General features: G+C 41.4%; 1 protein-coding gene across 2 annotated transcripts in view; it reads right to left on the minus strand.

The window, feature by feature from the left end:
• The window catches only part of LOC135556388 (neuroligin-1-like), a 279,949-nt gene that overhangs the window by 83,136 nt on the left and 181,217 nt on the right, over window positions 1-15,596 (minus strand). The window lies entirely within an intron of this gene.

The following is a 15,596-nucleotide window of genomic DNA, read 5'->3' on the forward strand; positions in this document are numbered from 1 at the left end:
CTGACAATGTGACGTGAAGCATCAATTACACAGGCCTATGGCAGTGATACATTTAGCTCCCCAAATAACGGTGTAACAGAACATTGTAAGCATATTTCATCAGGATGCGTGATAGTGTAGTGTGAATGAACAAAATAGAGCAAAAACACGTCAGTCGACCCACACACATAGACTTTAGATTCCCAGTACATATTGGTCCTAATCCCACAGTGAGTGTTTAAAAAAGTGTACTGGAGAAAATACTGTAGCTCTTCATATGCATATTTCCCACAGTCTATGTTTTCATATGTAATGTTATTTGTCACACAACATAGGTTGTTTGTAAGGGGGGCGTGTCCTAGTCCGCCTCATCCTCCTCTCCCAACAGAACTGAACATCTGTCTAACAGTTTATTCAGGTGTAAAAGAGGGCTCTCTGGTTAAAGTGTTAATTACACTTGTGTTTCAGAAGTTGAGAGGGTGACTTGAGTTTCTGTTCCAGAGAAAAATCACATTATTCAACTAATTAATAACTTAATTAAAGCTCCTCACATGTCAGGCCTGGTTGATTACATAATTATTAAAAGTAATTGGAGTTACTTAATGGCACCTTGAGCGAAGATAGAGGTGAGCAACACTGTGATTCACAGACGCTGATTGCATGCCTTGTCTTCATTCCTGCTCTATTCTGTCTGCTCTGGGCTTTGCTTTGTACCACTCTACAGAGATAGAGAGAAAGAGACAGAGAGAGAGAGACTGAAAAATAAAGAAAACGCGTGAGAGAGTATGAAAGAGAAAGAAAGAGAGAGAGAGAGAGAGAGAGAGAGAGCGAGAGCGTGTGAGAGAGAGTGTGAGGGATAGCGAGAAAGAGAGAGAGAGAGAGAGAGAGCGAGAGCGTGTGAGAGAGAGTGTGAGGGAGAGAGAGAGAGAGAGAGAGAGAGAGAGAGAGAGAGAGAGAGAGAGAGAGAGAGAGAGAGAGAGAGAGAGAGAGAGAGAGAGAGAGAGAGAGAGAGAGAGAGAGAGAGAGAGAGAGAGAGAGAGAGAGAGAGAGAGAGAGAGAGAGAGAGAGAGAGAGAGAGAGAGAGAGAGAGAGAGAGAGAGAGAGAGAGAGAGAGAGAGAGAGAGAGAGAGATGTACTATTCTTTACAGAAGTGATCCTATTTTCTCTTGGCAGATGTGAGAATGTAATCACAATGTGCCATGTGTATGGGGAAGTGTGAGTGGGGCACATTCAGTTCTATTTGCTTTAATAACTGTAAATTGTTCTAGAGTTCACAGTTATCCTCCCAGTATGGACTTTTAATCCACATTTTACAAACACAACCTTTGGGTACCTGGCTGTCTGTAATTCCTGCTCCAGATTATTATAGGATGAGTTGTACAGTGCTTAATCTGTCCTGGGAATGATTATCTGCCAACAATGTTAATGAAATTAGCCAGACAAGTCGTTAAATTATCTTTGGGCCTATTAAACTCTATGCCGATTCTCAATTCACTACATTTCTTTCAATGGATTTTTCTGGGTAATTTCCAACAAATCCTGCAACTAAATTGAACCGAGTTGAAAAGAGGGAAACGCTCACATTGGCCACGGCCATTATAAATCATGTCTACAGTCGTCTTTTGTTTTTCATTTGAAGTGTGGCCGATTGTGCTCGCAGGCCCAGTGAAAAATGGTTACAGCAGTCAGATGGCAGAGTGTGATTGTGTTTAGGGTGAGAGCCATTGTACCAGAACACATTCACAGACATTTAAAAGTAGCTCAAGCGTTAAAATTAGCATTTGTGTGGGCGCATGCAGTTCTAGCTACTAATGCAAAATCAATCCTTTACAAATGTATATGGGCTTCACCAGACCGAGAGATGGTACAAAAAATGTTTATATATGACTTCATTCTATAGATTGTTTCTCAAACTGGATGTATATGTTTGAATAAATTAGCACAGATTGCTTCTGTGAGAAATTGCTCAAAGAGTGTGAAGATAGGAAGACGGAGGATGCTATACCAAACATGCCTCATCTTGGATAATTGAAAAATAACGCAATTTAAATTAATACAACTATTGAAATGGTGTTTTTGAGAAACAAATGCTCAAGGATATTACATTGCTGTTTATAGTCTCACAACTCAGTGAAAATCTTGGTGGAAACTTTTGAATGACAAATCTGTAAATGTTTTTTTGGTCAGAAAATAAGAAAGTGGAAAAAGCTATCTGAGCAAAATAAAGAGGCCTTGAATTGCAATTTTATATAACTGGTCAACTTGGATTAAATGAAAGGAACCAGAGAGAGAACCTTGCCTTAACAAAATGTATTTCTGTGGCCTCCGTCATTGTTCCAAGATGTGTTCATTCTACACAGTAAACAGCATGGGCTAAAGTATCCAGCATGCCCAATTTAATGCGTGAGGCAAAACTCATTAATCAATTTGAAATAATTTATTGCTAAAGTATGTGTAATTACCAGTGGCTTTGCTTTCCCTGGGACTCACACAGTGTGGGGTCACAGCTTACAACACACAAATAGGTTAGCATGTATACCATCAGCTAATAATATTGCTTCAAGGGAAACAACATATTTGTTTTAAAGAGAAAAGAGACTTTTCTCAAAGAGACTGCCCAACAACCACATAGCCATGGATTTCTATTAAGTTGATGATTCAACCATCTACAGAGCATGTAACAACAAAAATTCCATCTTATAGACCGAGCTCTAAGAGGTCACTCCACTCATCAAAACATTGCAGTGGAAATACAGTACAAGAGCTAATCAATAGTAGGATGGCTCACTTGTGCAGCGTCAGGCCAAGCCCAACTTACAGTATTTATCAACATAACATTGCCTGCTCTTCGCCCACTCTCCCCCACACTCCAGCATCCTCAGAGAGGCTCTATTTGCCTCAGATAATGGACCAACAAGCAACACGGCCAGTAGATTAATATAGAGTGGCAAAAGAAGGCGCTACCACTGGCCATCCACCCACTCGCTCCTCCTGCTGCTTCCCCGTACTCTGAACACAGGACCATTCATGAACTTGACACATGTAGAGAGCTATTAGGATCACGTTCTAAAGCAGCTGAGACAAATGCAACATGGCTGACTCTGGGGGGTTTCAATCGGGCCTGTGAGAGATCACAAGGGAATAGGACATGTCTCCATCAGACAATGTGAAGGACCAGAGATGTGTGTATCTACAGGGATGTGTCATGTCCTGCTTTTTCATGTCAGAACGGCAATGAGCATCATTGAAAGCACACCCAGAACGATCCGGGTATGGTCCGGGAGCAATCACTTATTTTTTAAAGGACTTGGCAGCACAATAACCACATCATATTCATGAATATTTATTGTAGGTGCAAAGATAGACCGTCTGTGGCGTGAGCGAGAGAGTGGGAGAAAAAAACGGTGTAAACTTGTAACCTTAGAAACTGTTCCCTTGGAAACAAGAGGGAAAATTAGAACTGTAAGTTGTGTAGGTAGAGAATAGATGAGGAGCAGAGGATAATTATGTGAACTTTGATGACAGGGGATTTAAATGTATGTGGAGTTAAATAGTCAAAATAATTACTAAAACTAAGATGAATGCTAAAATGATCCAGTGTGCCAATGCTATAATCATATTCGTATTGCCTTATCGGATTTGAGAGTAAGAATGGTCTAAGCAGGTGCAAGCACACACATTCACACAAAATTGAAAAAAAAGCATACAGCGACTCTCAAATGAGGTGAACTACTGAACAAGTGAATAATGACTAGGAATATGTCATAAGTGTTTTTATAATAATTACTGTCAAACAATGCAAATTAACTATTTTCTTTCCAACACACAATCTACAATGACAGAGATGTGAATGTGTATTGCTTTCGACAAAACTATAACAGGCTAATACATTGTTGAGAATTTGATTAATATCTGTAGTCAGTGCTGTGTCATGTTGATGAACAGCCTCTCCTAACAATTCCCAGGTTCATGAATATAAGTCGCTTTGGATAAAAGCGTCTGCTAAATGGTATATATTATTTTTTTTATTTTACCTTTATTTAACCAGGCAAGTCAGTTAAGAACACATTCTTATTTTCAATGATGGCCTAGGAACAGTGGGTTAGCTGCCTGTTCAGGGGCAGAACGACAGATTTGTACCTTGTCAGCTCGGGGGTTTGAGCTCGCAACCTTCTGGTTGCTAGTCCAACGCTCTAACCACTAGGCTACGCCTAATATATTATTATTATATTTACAAAGCCATTTTCAACATGGCCACACGTATTGTCTCATCAGATTTGAGAGTAAGAATGGTCTAAGCAGGTGCAAGCACACACATCCACACAAACATGAACAAAAAGCATACAGCAACTATCAAACTACTGAACTAGTGAATAATGACTAGGAATATGTCATAAGTGTTATAATAACAGCTCTGTCAGTGAATGGGGGTCAACTTTCAGGAAGAGACACATTTAATCAGGTGTGTGTGTGTGTGTGTGTGTGTGTGTGTGTGTGTGTGTGTGTGTGTGTGTGTGTGTGTGTGTGTGTGTGTGTGTGTGTGTGTGTGTGTGTGTGTGTGTGTGTGTGTGTGTGTGTGTGTGTGTGTGTGTGTGTGTGTGTGTGTGTGTGTGTGTGTGTGTGAGAGAGGTTGGTCTCTGAGCTTTAAAATGTTTTCCATGTCTACCCATCACTATTCTCAGCAAAGAAGAGCTTACATCAGAAGGCAAAAAGCAGAAAATAAAATGTTTTTTTTTGGCACCAAATATTTTGACTTTATTGCTGCAATAAATGAATGCAAGATGCAAATGTGCATGAATAAGTAACTAGATAAACCCATTTCACAGTATAACAGCTGGGAGTTGTTTCTCTCATTTCAATTTGAAATCAAAATGTTATCTTACAGAAGAATTAATCAAATAACTCAATACATAATAACTGCTTACCCTCTCACAAAATACAGCTATCACGTCAATGGAGGGTTGCCCCAAGAGGCCTACAATGGATGTGACTGTAACGGCTGATTTCTTCCTCTGAAGAGGTGTAGCAAAGATCGGACCAAGATGCGGCGTGGTAAGTGTCCATGTTTTAATAAGAAAAACTCTACATGAACACAAAATACAACAACAAATGTGGAAAAACCAAAACAGTCCTATCTGGTGCATAGCCACAAAGACAGAAGACAGAAGACAACCACCCACAAAACCCAACACAAAACAGGTTAATGATTAACAACTGCCACTGATTGAGAACCATATCAGGCCAAACATAGAAATGGGAAAACTAGACACACAACATAGAATGTCCACTCAGCTCACATCCTGACCAACACTAAAACAAAGACAACACAAAAGAACTATGGTCAGAGCGTGACAGTGACAATCAGAAATTGGATTTAGAGATTGGGAATCTTACATAGTGGTTGTAAGGATCAGATCTTTAAGAGATCATTTATACGGGTTCCTACAACCATGGAACAAAAACACACATAGTCCATTACGGCAACAGATAATCAAGCAGGGAGAAAGCTGGATGGATGACTGTGCCTTGTGAACTCTCAACATTGCTCAGTGTGTAATCTCCATTTTTATCCACCATGTCTTGTCAGTCCACTGGCTTGGCCGAATTCTGCTTGGTGTTCCGATACGTCTCCTGTCAGAGCCTCTCTGTATTGACAGTGACACAGAGAGAGGCAGCCGGTGACTGCACTCTAGCACCACACACCACCATACGCACCACACACCGCCATGCACTGCCTGTCTCTCTGACAGTAACATAGCCCTGATACATCTCTAAAGAGACCCCAGAAACTCTGCTCTCTCTCCAGCTCCCTCTCGCTCTTCACCTCCCTGAATACACAAGCAAATCTGTCACTCATCTTTCTCCATCTCTCTCACGCATCTCTCTCTTATTTTCTCTAGCTCTAGCCCTTTCTCTCTGGGGGGACCTTCTCGCCTCTGTGTTGTTGTTTCAGAAAGGAGCTCATTCTCCTTCTGCTCTATTGTGGCAAACAGTATGGTGGAGTGTATTGTGAGGGTGCCATGGCCTACATTTCACAGCTCATTTAAAAAGACAAGATGCATAAAATATAGAGCCACATTCCATGGATACCTTATCGTAAACCTCAACGCCTCCCTCCCCACACACAAAGAGCACAAAACAGACACTGACAAGCATGTAGAAATGTTAAACACAAATAACACATTAAACACAATAAACCTGATTTCTGCCTCTTCTGTGCTCTGGTAATGACCGTAATTTATTCTCAAATAGATCCCTACCTCGAAGACAGTGTAAATGTGTTCCTCCACCCCTCATTTCATTCAAGGTGGCCTTCCACTTCACCTCTGCTAATGGCTAATGGCTAAGTCAACTGCTGTCTATCCTCTCCCTCTCTCGTTCCCTCTCTTTTTCGTTCTTCCTTGTGTGCAGTTGACCAAAAAAAGTGATCTTAATCTCAAGCCAAGCCAAGCCAACCCACCACCACACCTCTACCGCCTCCTCCATCGTCTTCTATAGATTGTTAAATATTGTAACAATCATCTTCTATAGATTGTTAAATATTATTTAACACACAATAATATTAAATGGCAGATAGTCCGGTTTATTCAATGTAGATTGATCAACATTATTTAGCATGAGTCCACACAAACACACATCAGACTCATTTGATTTGGAGACACAAATGCACATTATGTCACTCATTTGATTTGGAGACACAAACACACATTATGTCACTCATTTGATTTGGAGACAGGTGAGAACAGTTCTCAAGAGTAGGGTGGCAGGGACTGAATTGTCATTAGTTTCTTAGCAACTAATTCCTCCTAGGGGCCACAACTAGAGAGAATATGCCGAATCTAACCTCAAACTACTCTCTAAGACCACAGTACTATAGTCAGTATGTGAATCGGGGGGGGGGGGGGCAGTGCATGAAACAAAAGTCCAACTTTCGGGGTTTATCCATTCTACTTTAACCATTCACCTACTTGTTTAAAATGCTATTTTCTACTGATACGGTGGTAAATATGAAAATAAAAGCTCATTCCAAATGAACCAAACACCAACTTGGTGTTAGAAACCAGTGAAAGTTAGTTCAGGTTCTGTCACATCACATTAATCTCTCTACTTTGTCTGTCTGCCTCTCCCTCTGTCTGTCTTGAGCTTTCGCTAGCGAACTTGCAACATTGTTGAAACTGGACCCTCACAGTTTCTCCCACCGATGAGCTCGGGAAAGACGCAGCAATATTTGCGTCCTGTATTTCTGCCCCTTTTCAGGTGTCCCAATTGTTTGCTGTATTTTATACCATTCCTCTAACTCCGCTCCAGTAATTACCACGAGTCAATTCTCCCCAACGAGGGTGCCACCAACCTCCTGTGGCTATACAAATGTAAGCCTGATGACAAGTGCCAAATGTCATTGCATTTTTTGGTGTTTGGTAACATGTGTCTTTTTCTAATTCATCCAATGACTGGTGCACAGTGCATTGTTTGGATGCTGGAATCGAATGGACGAATGTGTGCAGGTAGCCTCATTTTTGAAGTGATTTGTTGAAAATCACATTATTGCATATAGGAAGTCCCATGAAAAAAACAAAGGCTACCAAATGTCACGGTATAAATCGCACTTTGACTTTAGTACATATTGAATAAATCTGATTTCACATATTAATGAAAAAACATCCACTTATATTATGTTATAACATATACATTTCCTAAGGGCTTCAATATTGTGTTTTAACCTCAGGGTATGCAAATAACTTTTACTATATGGATTCCGAGCTACTTAGACTAAATCAATATGTTGGCATTATAATATTTTGCATGTATGACCATTTGTATAACATGACACATGGTTACTCCTTCATGAGTACTTTATTGGATGAGCATCAGGTCTAGACAGTCCCATTTGGATGGAGAATAGCTGAAGTAATGCTACAGTAGCTATCAGACCCACAGAGACACATTTTATGACCCCCGATTTTATGGCCTCTGTAAATGTAGTTATTCCTTTAGCAAACTTCTTTCAACTCAAGGAATGGCAGACATTCTTCTCGCAATGTCATTACCTGAGGGCCAAACAATTATCTATGTATTTTTATGGCAAATGGAATCAACATCCAAATTGGAGATGCTGTGCCAGTACTGTTAGCTATGATTCTGATAACATGATTGACACATGAACAAGGTCATGGATCAATGCAATTTGAAAGGAAAATTACTATGGATTGAGTTATCATGAACATTGTAAAGTGATTACTGAAGTCATAGTGGACAAAGCTGAGTAATTTGTCTTGTAGGTATGGCAGATGAGAAAATCCCCAACGTGCCTCCAACGCCTCATTCTTATTATTCTGTTAGGAGACTGTTACTGTGAAGGAAGTGTTCACTGTAGAAACCATTACACCCGACCAGCACATACATCCACATATTTGATCAAATAGAGATTAGTTTGGCCTCATTGCTTCCAACGAATTGTGTTATACCATGAGGGATTTTATTAGGCTGCTGAAACTTCAGATAATTAAGCTTACATGCCAAGCATCAGGAAAAAAGGGGGAAATTGAAACACCACTTGAAACACTTTCATAATTCTAATGGGAACACTCCCCACCATCTGCATCTCTGCACCGTAGGTTTGTTTTTGAAATTACTCAAAGAAAAGGAAATGTTGCAGGGTTACGTAAGAGTCGTAATGAAAATATTAACTTTTCAGAGATTTAAAGGCAAGTCAATATGGAGGAGATGGTATGACGCATATAGCTGGTTCTTATTCACTTATTAATTAAGTATCGATTGGATCTAAAACTAACCAGAGAAAGAGCTCAAAACACTGCTTTATTTCCAACAGTGAATGGTGCAGGAGAAGACGTTTTACGTGCCCCCAGCCAATTGTGTTTTTTGTTTGTTTATTTGCATTGTTTGTAACAGATTTTTAAACTTATTTTGGAGATATTGTTGCCACTGCCATCACTTATGACCCGAAAATAACTTCTAGACATCAGGACTGCGATTACTGACCATGGACTAGCAGAATCCTTGTTTTCCTTTCATGACACTGATGAGCCCGACGCGAAGGCTTCCTCGGGTACAAACCCCTAAGGAGATGGAGAACGAGGGGCCAAATGTCGGGCTGTCTTCTGAGAATTCGTAGGAGATCGAATAAACCCCAACTTCCCTCCATTCTGATAGCAAACGTGCAATCTTTGGATAATAAAATCGAAGAGTTACGCAGGAGATTAAACTACCAATGGGACATTAAAAACGATAACATCTTATGGTTCACAGAGTTGTGGCTGAACGACAACAATATCAACGTATAGCTGACAGGTTACACAATGTACCGGCAGCATAGAACAGCTGACCAACTGGCAAACCTGTCCCTGTCCGAGTCTGTAATACCAACATAATAGTCCCTGTGCCCAAGAACACTAAAGTAACCTGCCTAAATGACTACTGACCCCTAGCACTCACATCTGTAGTAATTAAGTGCTTTGAAAGGCTGGTCATGGCTCACAGCAACACCATCATCCCAGAAACCCTAGATCCACTCGAATGTGCATACCGCCCCAACAGATCCACAGATGAAGCAATCTCTATTGCACTCAACACTGCCCTTTCCCACCTGGACAAAAGGAACACCTATGTGAGAATGCTATTCATTGACTACAGCTCAGCGTTCAACACTATAGTGCCCTCAAAGCTTGTCAATAAGCTAAGGACCCTGGGACTAAACACCTTCCTCTGCAACTGGATCCTGTACTTCCTGACGTGCCGCCCCCAGGTGGTAAGGATAGGTAACAACACATCCGCCACGCTGATCCTCAACACAGGGGCCCCTCGGGGGTGCATGCTTAGCCCCCTCCTGTACTCCCTGCACGGCCAGGCACAACTCCAACTACATCATTACATTTTCTGATGACACACCAGTGGTAGGCCTGATCACCGGCAACGACGAGACAGCCTATAGAGAGGAAGTCAGAGACCTGGCCGTGTGGTTCCGGGACAACAACATCTCCCTTAACGTGACCAAGACAAAGGAGATGATTGTGGACTAATGGAAAAAGAGGACCGAGCACGCCCCCATTCTCATTGACAGGGCTGCAGTGGAGCAGGTTGAAAGCTTGTTGGTTGTCCACATCACATACAAACTAACATGGTCCAAGCATACCAAGACAGTCCTGAAGAGGGCACAACAAAACCTATTCCCCCTCAGGAGACTGAAAAGATTTAGCATGGGTCCTCAGATCCTCAAAAGGTTCTACAGCTGCAACATTGATTGCATCCTGACTGGTTGCATCACTGTCTGGTACGGCAACTGCTCGGCCTCCGGCCGCAAGGTACTACAGCGGGTAGTGTGGACGGCCCAGTACACCACTGGGGCAAAGCTTCCTGCCATCCAGGACCTCCATACCAGGCGGTGTTAGAGGAAGGCCCTAAATTGTCAAAGACTCCAGCCACCCTAGTCATAGACTGTTATCTCTGCTTCCACATGGCAACCTGTACCGGAGCGCCAAGTCTAGGTCTAAACAGCTTCTACACTCAAACCATAAGACTCCTGAATATCTAGTCAAATGGTTACCCAGACTAGTTGCAGTGTCCCCCCCCTCTCTTTACACCCCTGCTACTCTCTGTTGTCATCTATACATAGTCACTTGAATATCTCTAACTACATGTACATACTACCTTGACTAACCGGTGCCCCCGCACATTGACTCTGTAGCGGTACCCCCTGTACATAGTCTCGCTATTGTTAAATTAATATCCTTTTTCTTTTACCTGCTTTGTTGGTTAGGGGCTCGTAATTAAGCATTTCAGTGTAAGGTCTACTATACTTGTTGTATTTACCAAATAAAATTTGATTTGATTTTGATTTTAATCATTTTCTTCTTTGGCATGAGATGTAATCCTAATCAGACAGCAACAATGTCTTACTGGACTAAAATCTTCCATGTTAAGCATGCTAAAACACTGCGGTAATGTAGTAGACATGAGATAATACTGTATTTATTGTTATCAGCTTAACCTCTTCCTTAGATCCTACCAGGCCAATCATATCACTCTGTATAAGACCAGACACATTACAGTCTTCACTTGATCTGTCCGTAGACAATCTGTTGGCCAAGACCAACCAACCAAGTTTCCTTGTCTCTAACTGTGAAGTTGCCATAAAAAGAAAACTGAGTAGTGATGTGGATTCACCATTAGTTGGCAGGCCTTTTAGATTAAAGTTGGCACCATACAGGAGATATACTGCCAGTGGCTTCTCTCTTCCACCTCATCCATTTCAATAAAAGAGTCATGTTGAACTAGGCCTATTCGGGACACCACTGGCTAAAGATGGCAAAGCAGTACTACAGGGAAGAGCCTACATATTTTTCAGAGATCTAATGTATGATCTGAGAGATATTCAAGGCCTGGAATAAGAGCAGAGCATAAATTAGGGAGGATTTTCCACTCTCTTAGTTTCCTCTCTCCTCCAGAAACAGCAGCACACCGTGAAGGGCAACCATAAATAATACATTCAATTCATTGTTGTAATAACTTCACCACTCTTTTCCTCCCCGTCTCTCCCTCTCCCTCCTCATCTCTCTCTCCTTTCCTTTCTCTCTCTTCTCAATCGCTCTTTACTGAAGTGCAAAAACACACGCCATATGGTCCTAACACAAGGTCATTGAAACGAACACTCATGACAGAACATTAGCTACATTTCACACATTACGCCCCACTCCACACCTCTTCTCACAGTGGTTTAGTATGTTCTACTTTTTTTATAACTCACATATAGACATTAAAACCTCATTAGGTTCTGAAACAGTTGCCGTATCTATAGCTCTGAATGTCAATATAACATACATAGGCTACCCTCCTATGTTTCACACTTTCAGATCACACCCAAGTGTGTGTGTGTGTGTGTGTGTGTCTGGGATCTCAGCTGGACCCTACTCCCTCTTCTGGCCTAAAACACTCACTGCAAGACCTCAGAACAAAACACACACACATACTCCCAGCCACTGTTTACTGAGCCAAGGGATGGTTGGCGTTGTGTTTTCTATTAAGTCTAATCAGGCGAAAAGATGCTGAATAGTAGTTTTTGAAAATAAAGTGTTTCTTCTCTCCTGTGAATTACTGCGGCAGCAGCTGACTGGAGTGTTCTTATGTTTTCTCTATGGAGCTTCGGCAGGAAGGATGTCATTGTGCCGTATTAGTTTAAGCAGAGTAACCCTAAACAGCTCATCACAATTCCAGGGCCGTTCACCATAATGAAGGACCCAGACAACAGCTCTTTAAATGTTTTGACATTTAAGCTGCAACACTCTTCCTTGGCGGGAGGTGAGGACGATCATTGGTGTATTGGAAGTGCTGGTTAATTTGCATTGAAAAGAGAGCACAGTCTGGGATGAGCAAGGTCCCTTCTAATGGGGGCCCCGCAGATGACAGCCATTACACTTCAGGACCTCCCACGAAGCAAACGAGACAAACAGAGTCCCATTCTCCCTCCACAGCTCAGTGGCACCAGCTGCCAACAACATAGACGCTCTACTTAAAGTGGCACACACACACCCAGAACAAGGGCCCCGCAGGCTTACACAATCATGAAGGACATTGTTGCATAAACATACGCTCAATGTCTATAGTATAAAACATATAGTGTAGTGAGCTCAAAATGTATTGGGACAGTGACAATTGTGTCGTTGTTTTGACTCTGTATTCCAGCACTTTGGATTTGAAATAATACAATGAATATGAGGTTAAATTGCAGACTCTCAGCTTTAATTTGAGGGTATTTTCATCCATTTTCACTGTTCAGAAATGAAATTACAGCAGTCTTTGTACATACACCGCATTCGGAAAGTATTCAGACCCCTTGACTTTTTCCACATTTTGTTACGTTACAGCCTTATTCTAAAATGGATTAAATAGTTTTTTCCCTCATCAATCCACACACACTATCCCATAATGACAAAACAAAACAGGTGTTTAGAAATGTTTGCTTATTTATAATATATAAAACAAACTGCAATATCCCATTCACATAAGTATTCAGACCCTTTACTCAGTACTTTGTTGAAGCACCTTTGGCAGCGATTACAGCCTCGAGTCTTCTTGGGTATGACGCTACAAGCTTGGCACACCTATATTTGGGAAGTTTCTCCCATTCTTCACTGCAGATCCTCTCAAGCTCTGTCAGGTTGGATGGGGAGTGTTGCTGCACAGCTAATTTCAGGTCTCTCCAGAGATGTTAGATCAGGTTCAAGTCCATGTCCAGAGACTTGTCCCAAAGTCACTCCTGCGTTGTCTTGGCTGTGTGCTTAGGGTCTTTGTCCTGTTGGAAGGTTAACCTTCTCCCCGCTATGGAGCAGGTTTTCATCAAGGATCTGTCTGTACTTTGTTCTGTTCATCTTTCCCTCGATCCTGACTAGTCTCCCAGTCCCTGTCGCTGAAAAACAACCCCATAGCATGATGCTGCCACCGCCATGCTTCACCGTAGGGATTGTGCCAGGTTTCCTCCAGGCGTGACGCTTGACATTCAGGCCAAAAAGTTCAATCTTGTTTTCTTCAGACCAGAGAAACTTGTCCTTCCGGTGTCTTTTGGCAAACTCCATGTGGGCTGTCATGTGCCTTTTACTGAGGAATGGGTTCCGTCTGGCCACTCTACCATAAAGGCCTGATTGGTGGAGTGCTGCAGATATGGTTGTACTTCTGTAAGGTTCTTCCATCTCCACAGAGGAACTCTAGAGCTCTGACAGAGTAACCATTGGGTTCTTGGTCACCTCCCTGACCAAGTCCCTTCTCCCTCGATTGCTTAGTTTGTCCGGGCGGCCAGCTCTAGGAAGAGTCTTCTTCCATTTAGGAATGATGGAGGCCACTGTGTTCTTAGAGACCTTCAATGATGCATACATTTTTTAGTAACCTTTCCCAGATCTGTACCTTAACACAATCCTGTCTTGGAGCTCTATTGGCAATTCCTTCGACCTCATGGCATGGTTTTTGCTCTGAAATGCACTGTCAACTGTGGGACCTTATGTGGACAGGTGTGTGCCTTTCCAAATCATGTCCAATCAATTGAATTTACCACAGGTGGACTCCAAGTAAGTTGTTGAAACATCTCAAGGATGATCAATGGAAACAGGATGCACCTGAGCTCAATTTCAAGTCTCATAGGAAAGGGTCTGAATACATATTTAAATATGCTATTTCTGTTTTTATTTTTAATACATTTGCAAAAAATGTTGCTTTGTCATTATGGGGTATTTTGTGTAGATTGATGTGGAAAACAATTAATTTAATACATTTTTTAATTAGGCTGTAACTCAACAAAATGTGGAAAAAGTCAAGGGGTCTGAATACTTTCCAAATGCACTTTATAGTAGTCCCCCCATTTTAGGGGACCAAAAGTATTGGGACAAATTCATTTATGTGTATTAAAGTAGTCAAAAGTTAAGTATTTGGTCCCATATTCATGGCACACAACGAATACATTTGTTGGATGCAATTACTACATTTGATGGATGCATTTTCTGTTTGTTTTTGGTTGTGTTTCAGATTATTTTGTGCCCAATAGAAATGAATGGTAAATCATGTATTGTGTCATTTTGGAGTCACTTGTTTCTAAACACTTCTACATTAATGTGGATGTTACCATGATTATGGATAATCCTGAATGAATCGTGAATAATGATGAGTGAGAAAGTTAGACTCACAAACGATAGTCATTTTATTGTCAGTGCGTCATTTAAAATCCAAAGTACAGGAGTCTAGAGCTAAAACAAATAAACAAAAATGTCACTGTCCCAAAACTTTTGGAGCTCACTGTATCAACTGTACATAAAGAATATAGCACATGGCAACTAGCCTACATAATATATGATATCACAAGCACTACGACAGAAACAGGACACAGGAAACACATGGGAAGTTCACACACTGAGAACTCATGAAGTATCTGGCTTACTCCTTGCCCCGTCAGCCAGACACAGGGTATGTAAGATCAGTGTGTGTGTGTGTGTGTTTCTTAATGAGAGAGCCTGATTCACCCCTGCTCCCTAGCTGGCCTGGGACCTCAGCCGTTGATGTTGCTCAGCCAACCCCCCAGGGCTCAGTCCCTGGGCTTCAGCCCAGAGACACATGCTCATACAAGGTCAACACTCACTGCCTCTGTACCTTGCGCTCACCCCTACACTGCCCTGACTGGACCTTATGTGTCAGACTCCCTGTCTGCCCTACATTACACATTCCAACAAAGTCCTTCAGTACATTGGCAATTGCAGTTCATTGGCTTTAACAGCCAGGATTATTTGAACAAGTTGTGGTATAGTAGTAGTACAGTAGTAGTAAATCAAATCCAATTTTATTGGTCACACACACATATTTAGCAGATGTTTTTGATGGTGTAGCGAAATGCTTGTGTTTGTAGCTGAAACAGTGCAGTAGTTGTGGTATAGTAGTAGTACAGTAGTAGTAAATCAAATCCAATTTTATTGGTCACACACACATATTTAGCAGATGTTTTTGATGGTGTAGCGAAATGCTTGTGTTTGTAGCTGAAACAGTGCAGTAGTATATAAAAATGATTCACAACGATACACAATCTAAAAGTAAAATAATGGAATTAAGAAATATATAAATATTAGATT

This window comes from Oncorhynchus masou, chromosome 15 (genome assembly GCF_036934945.1).
Source record: "Oncorhynchus masou masou isolate Uvic2021 chromosome 15, UVic_Omas_1.1, whole genome shotgun sequence".
In the NCBI taxonomy this organism is placed as follows: domain Eukaryota; kingdom Metazoa; phylum Chordata; class Actinopteri; order Salmoniformes; family Salmonidae; genus Oncorhynchus; species Oncorhynchus masou.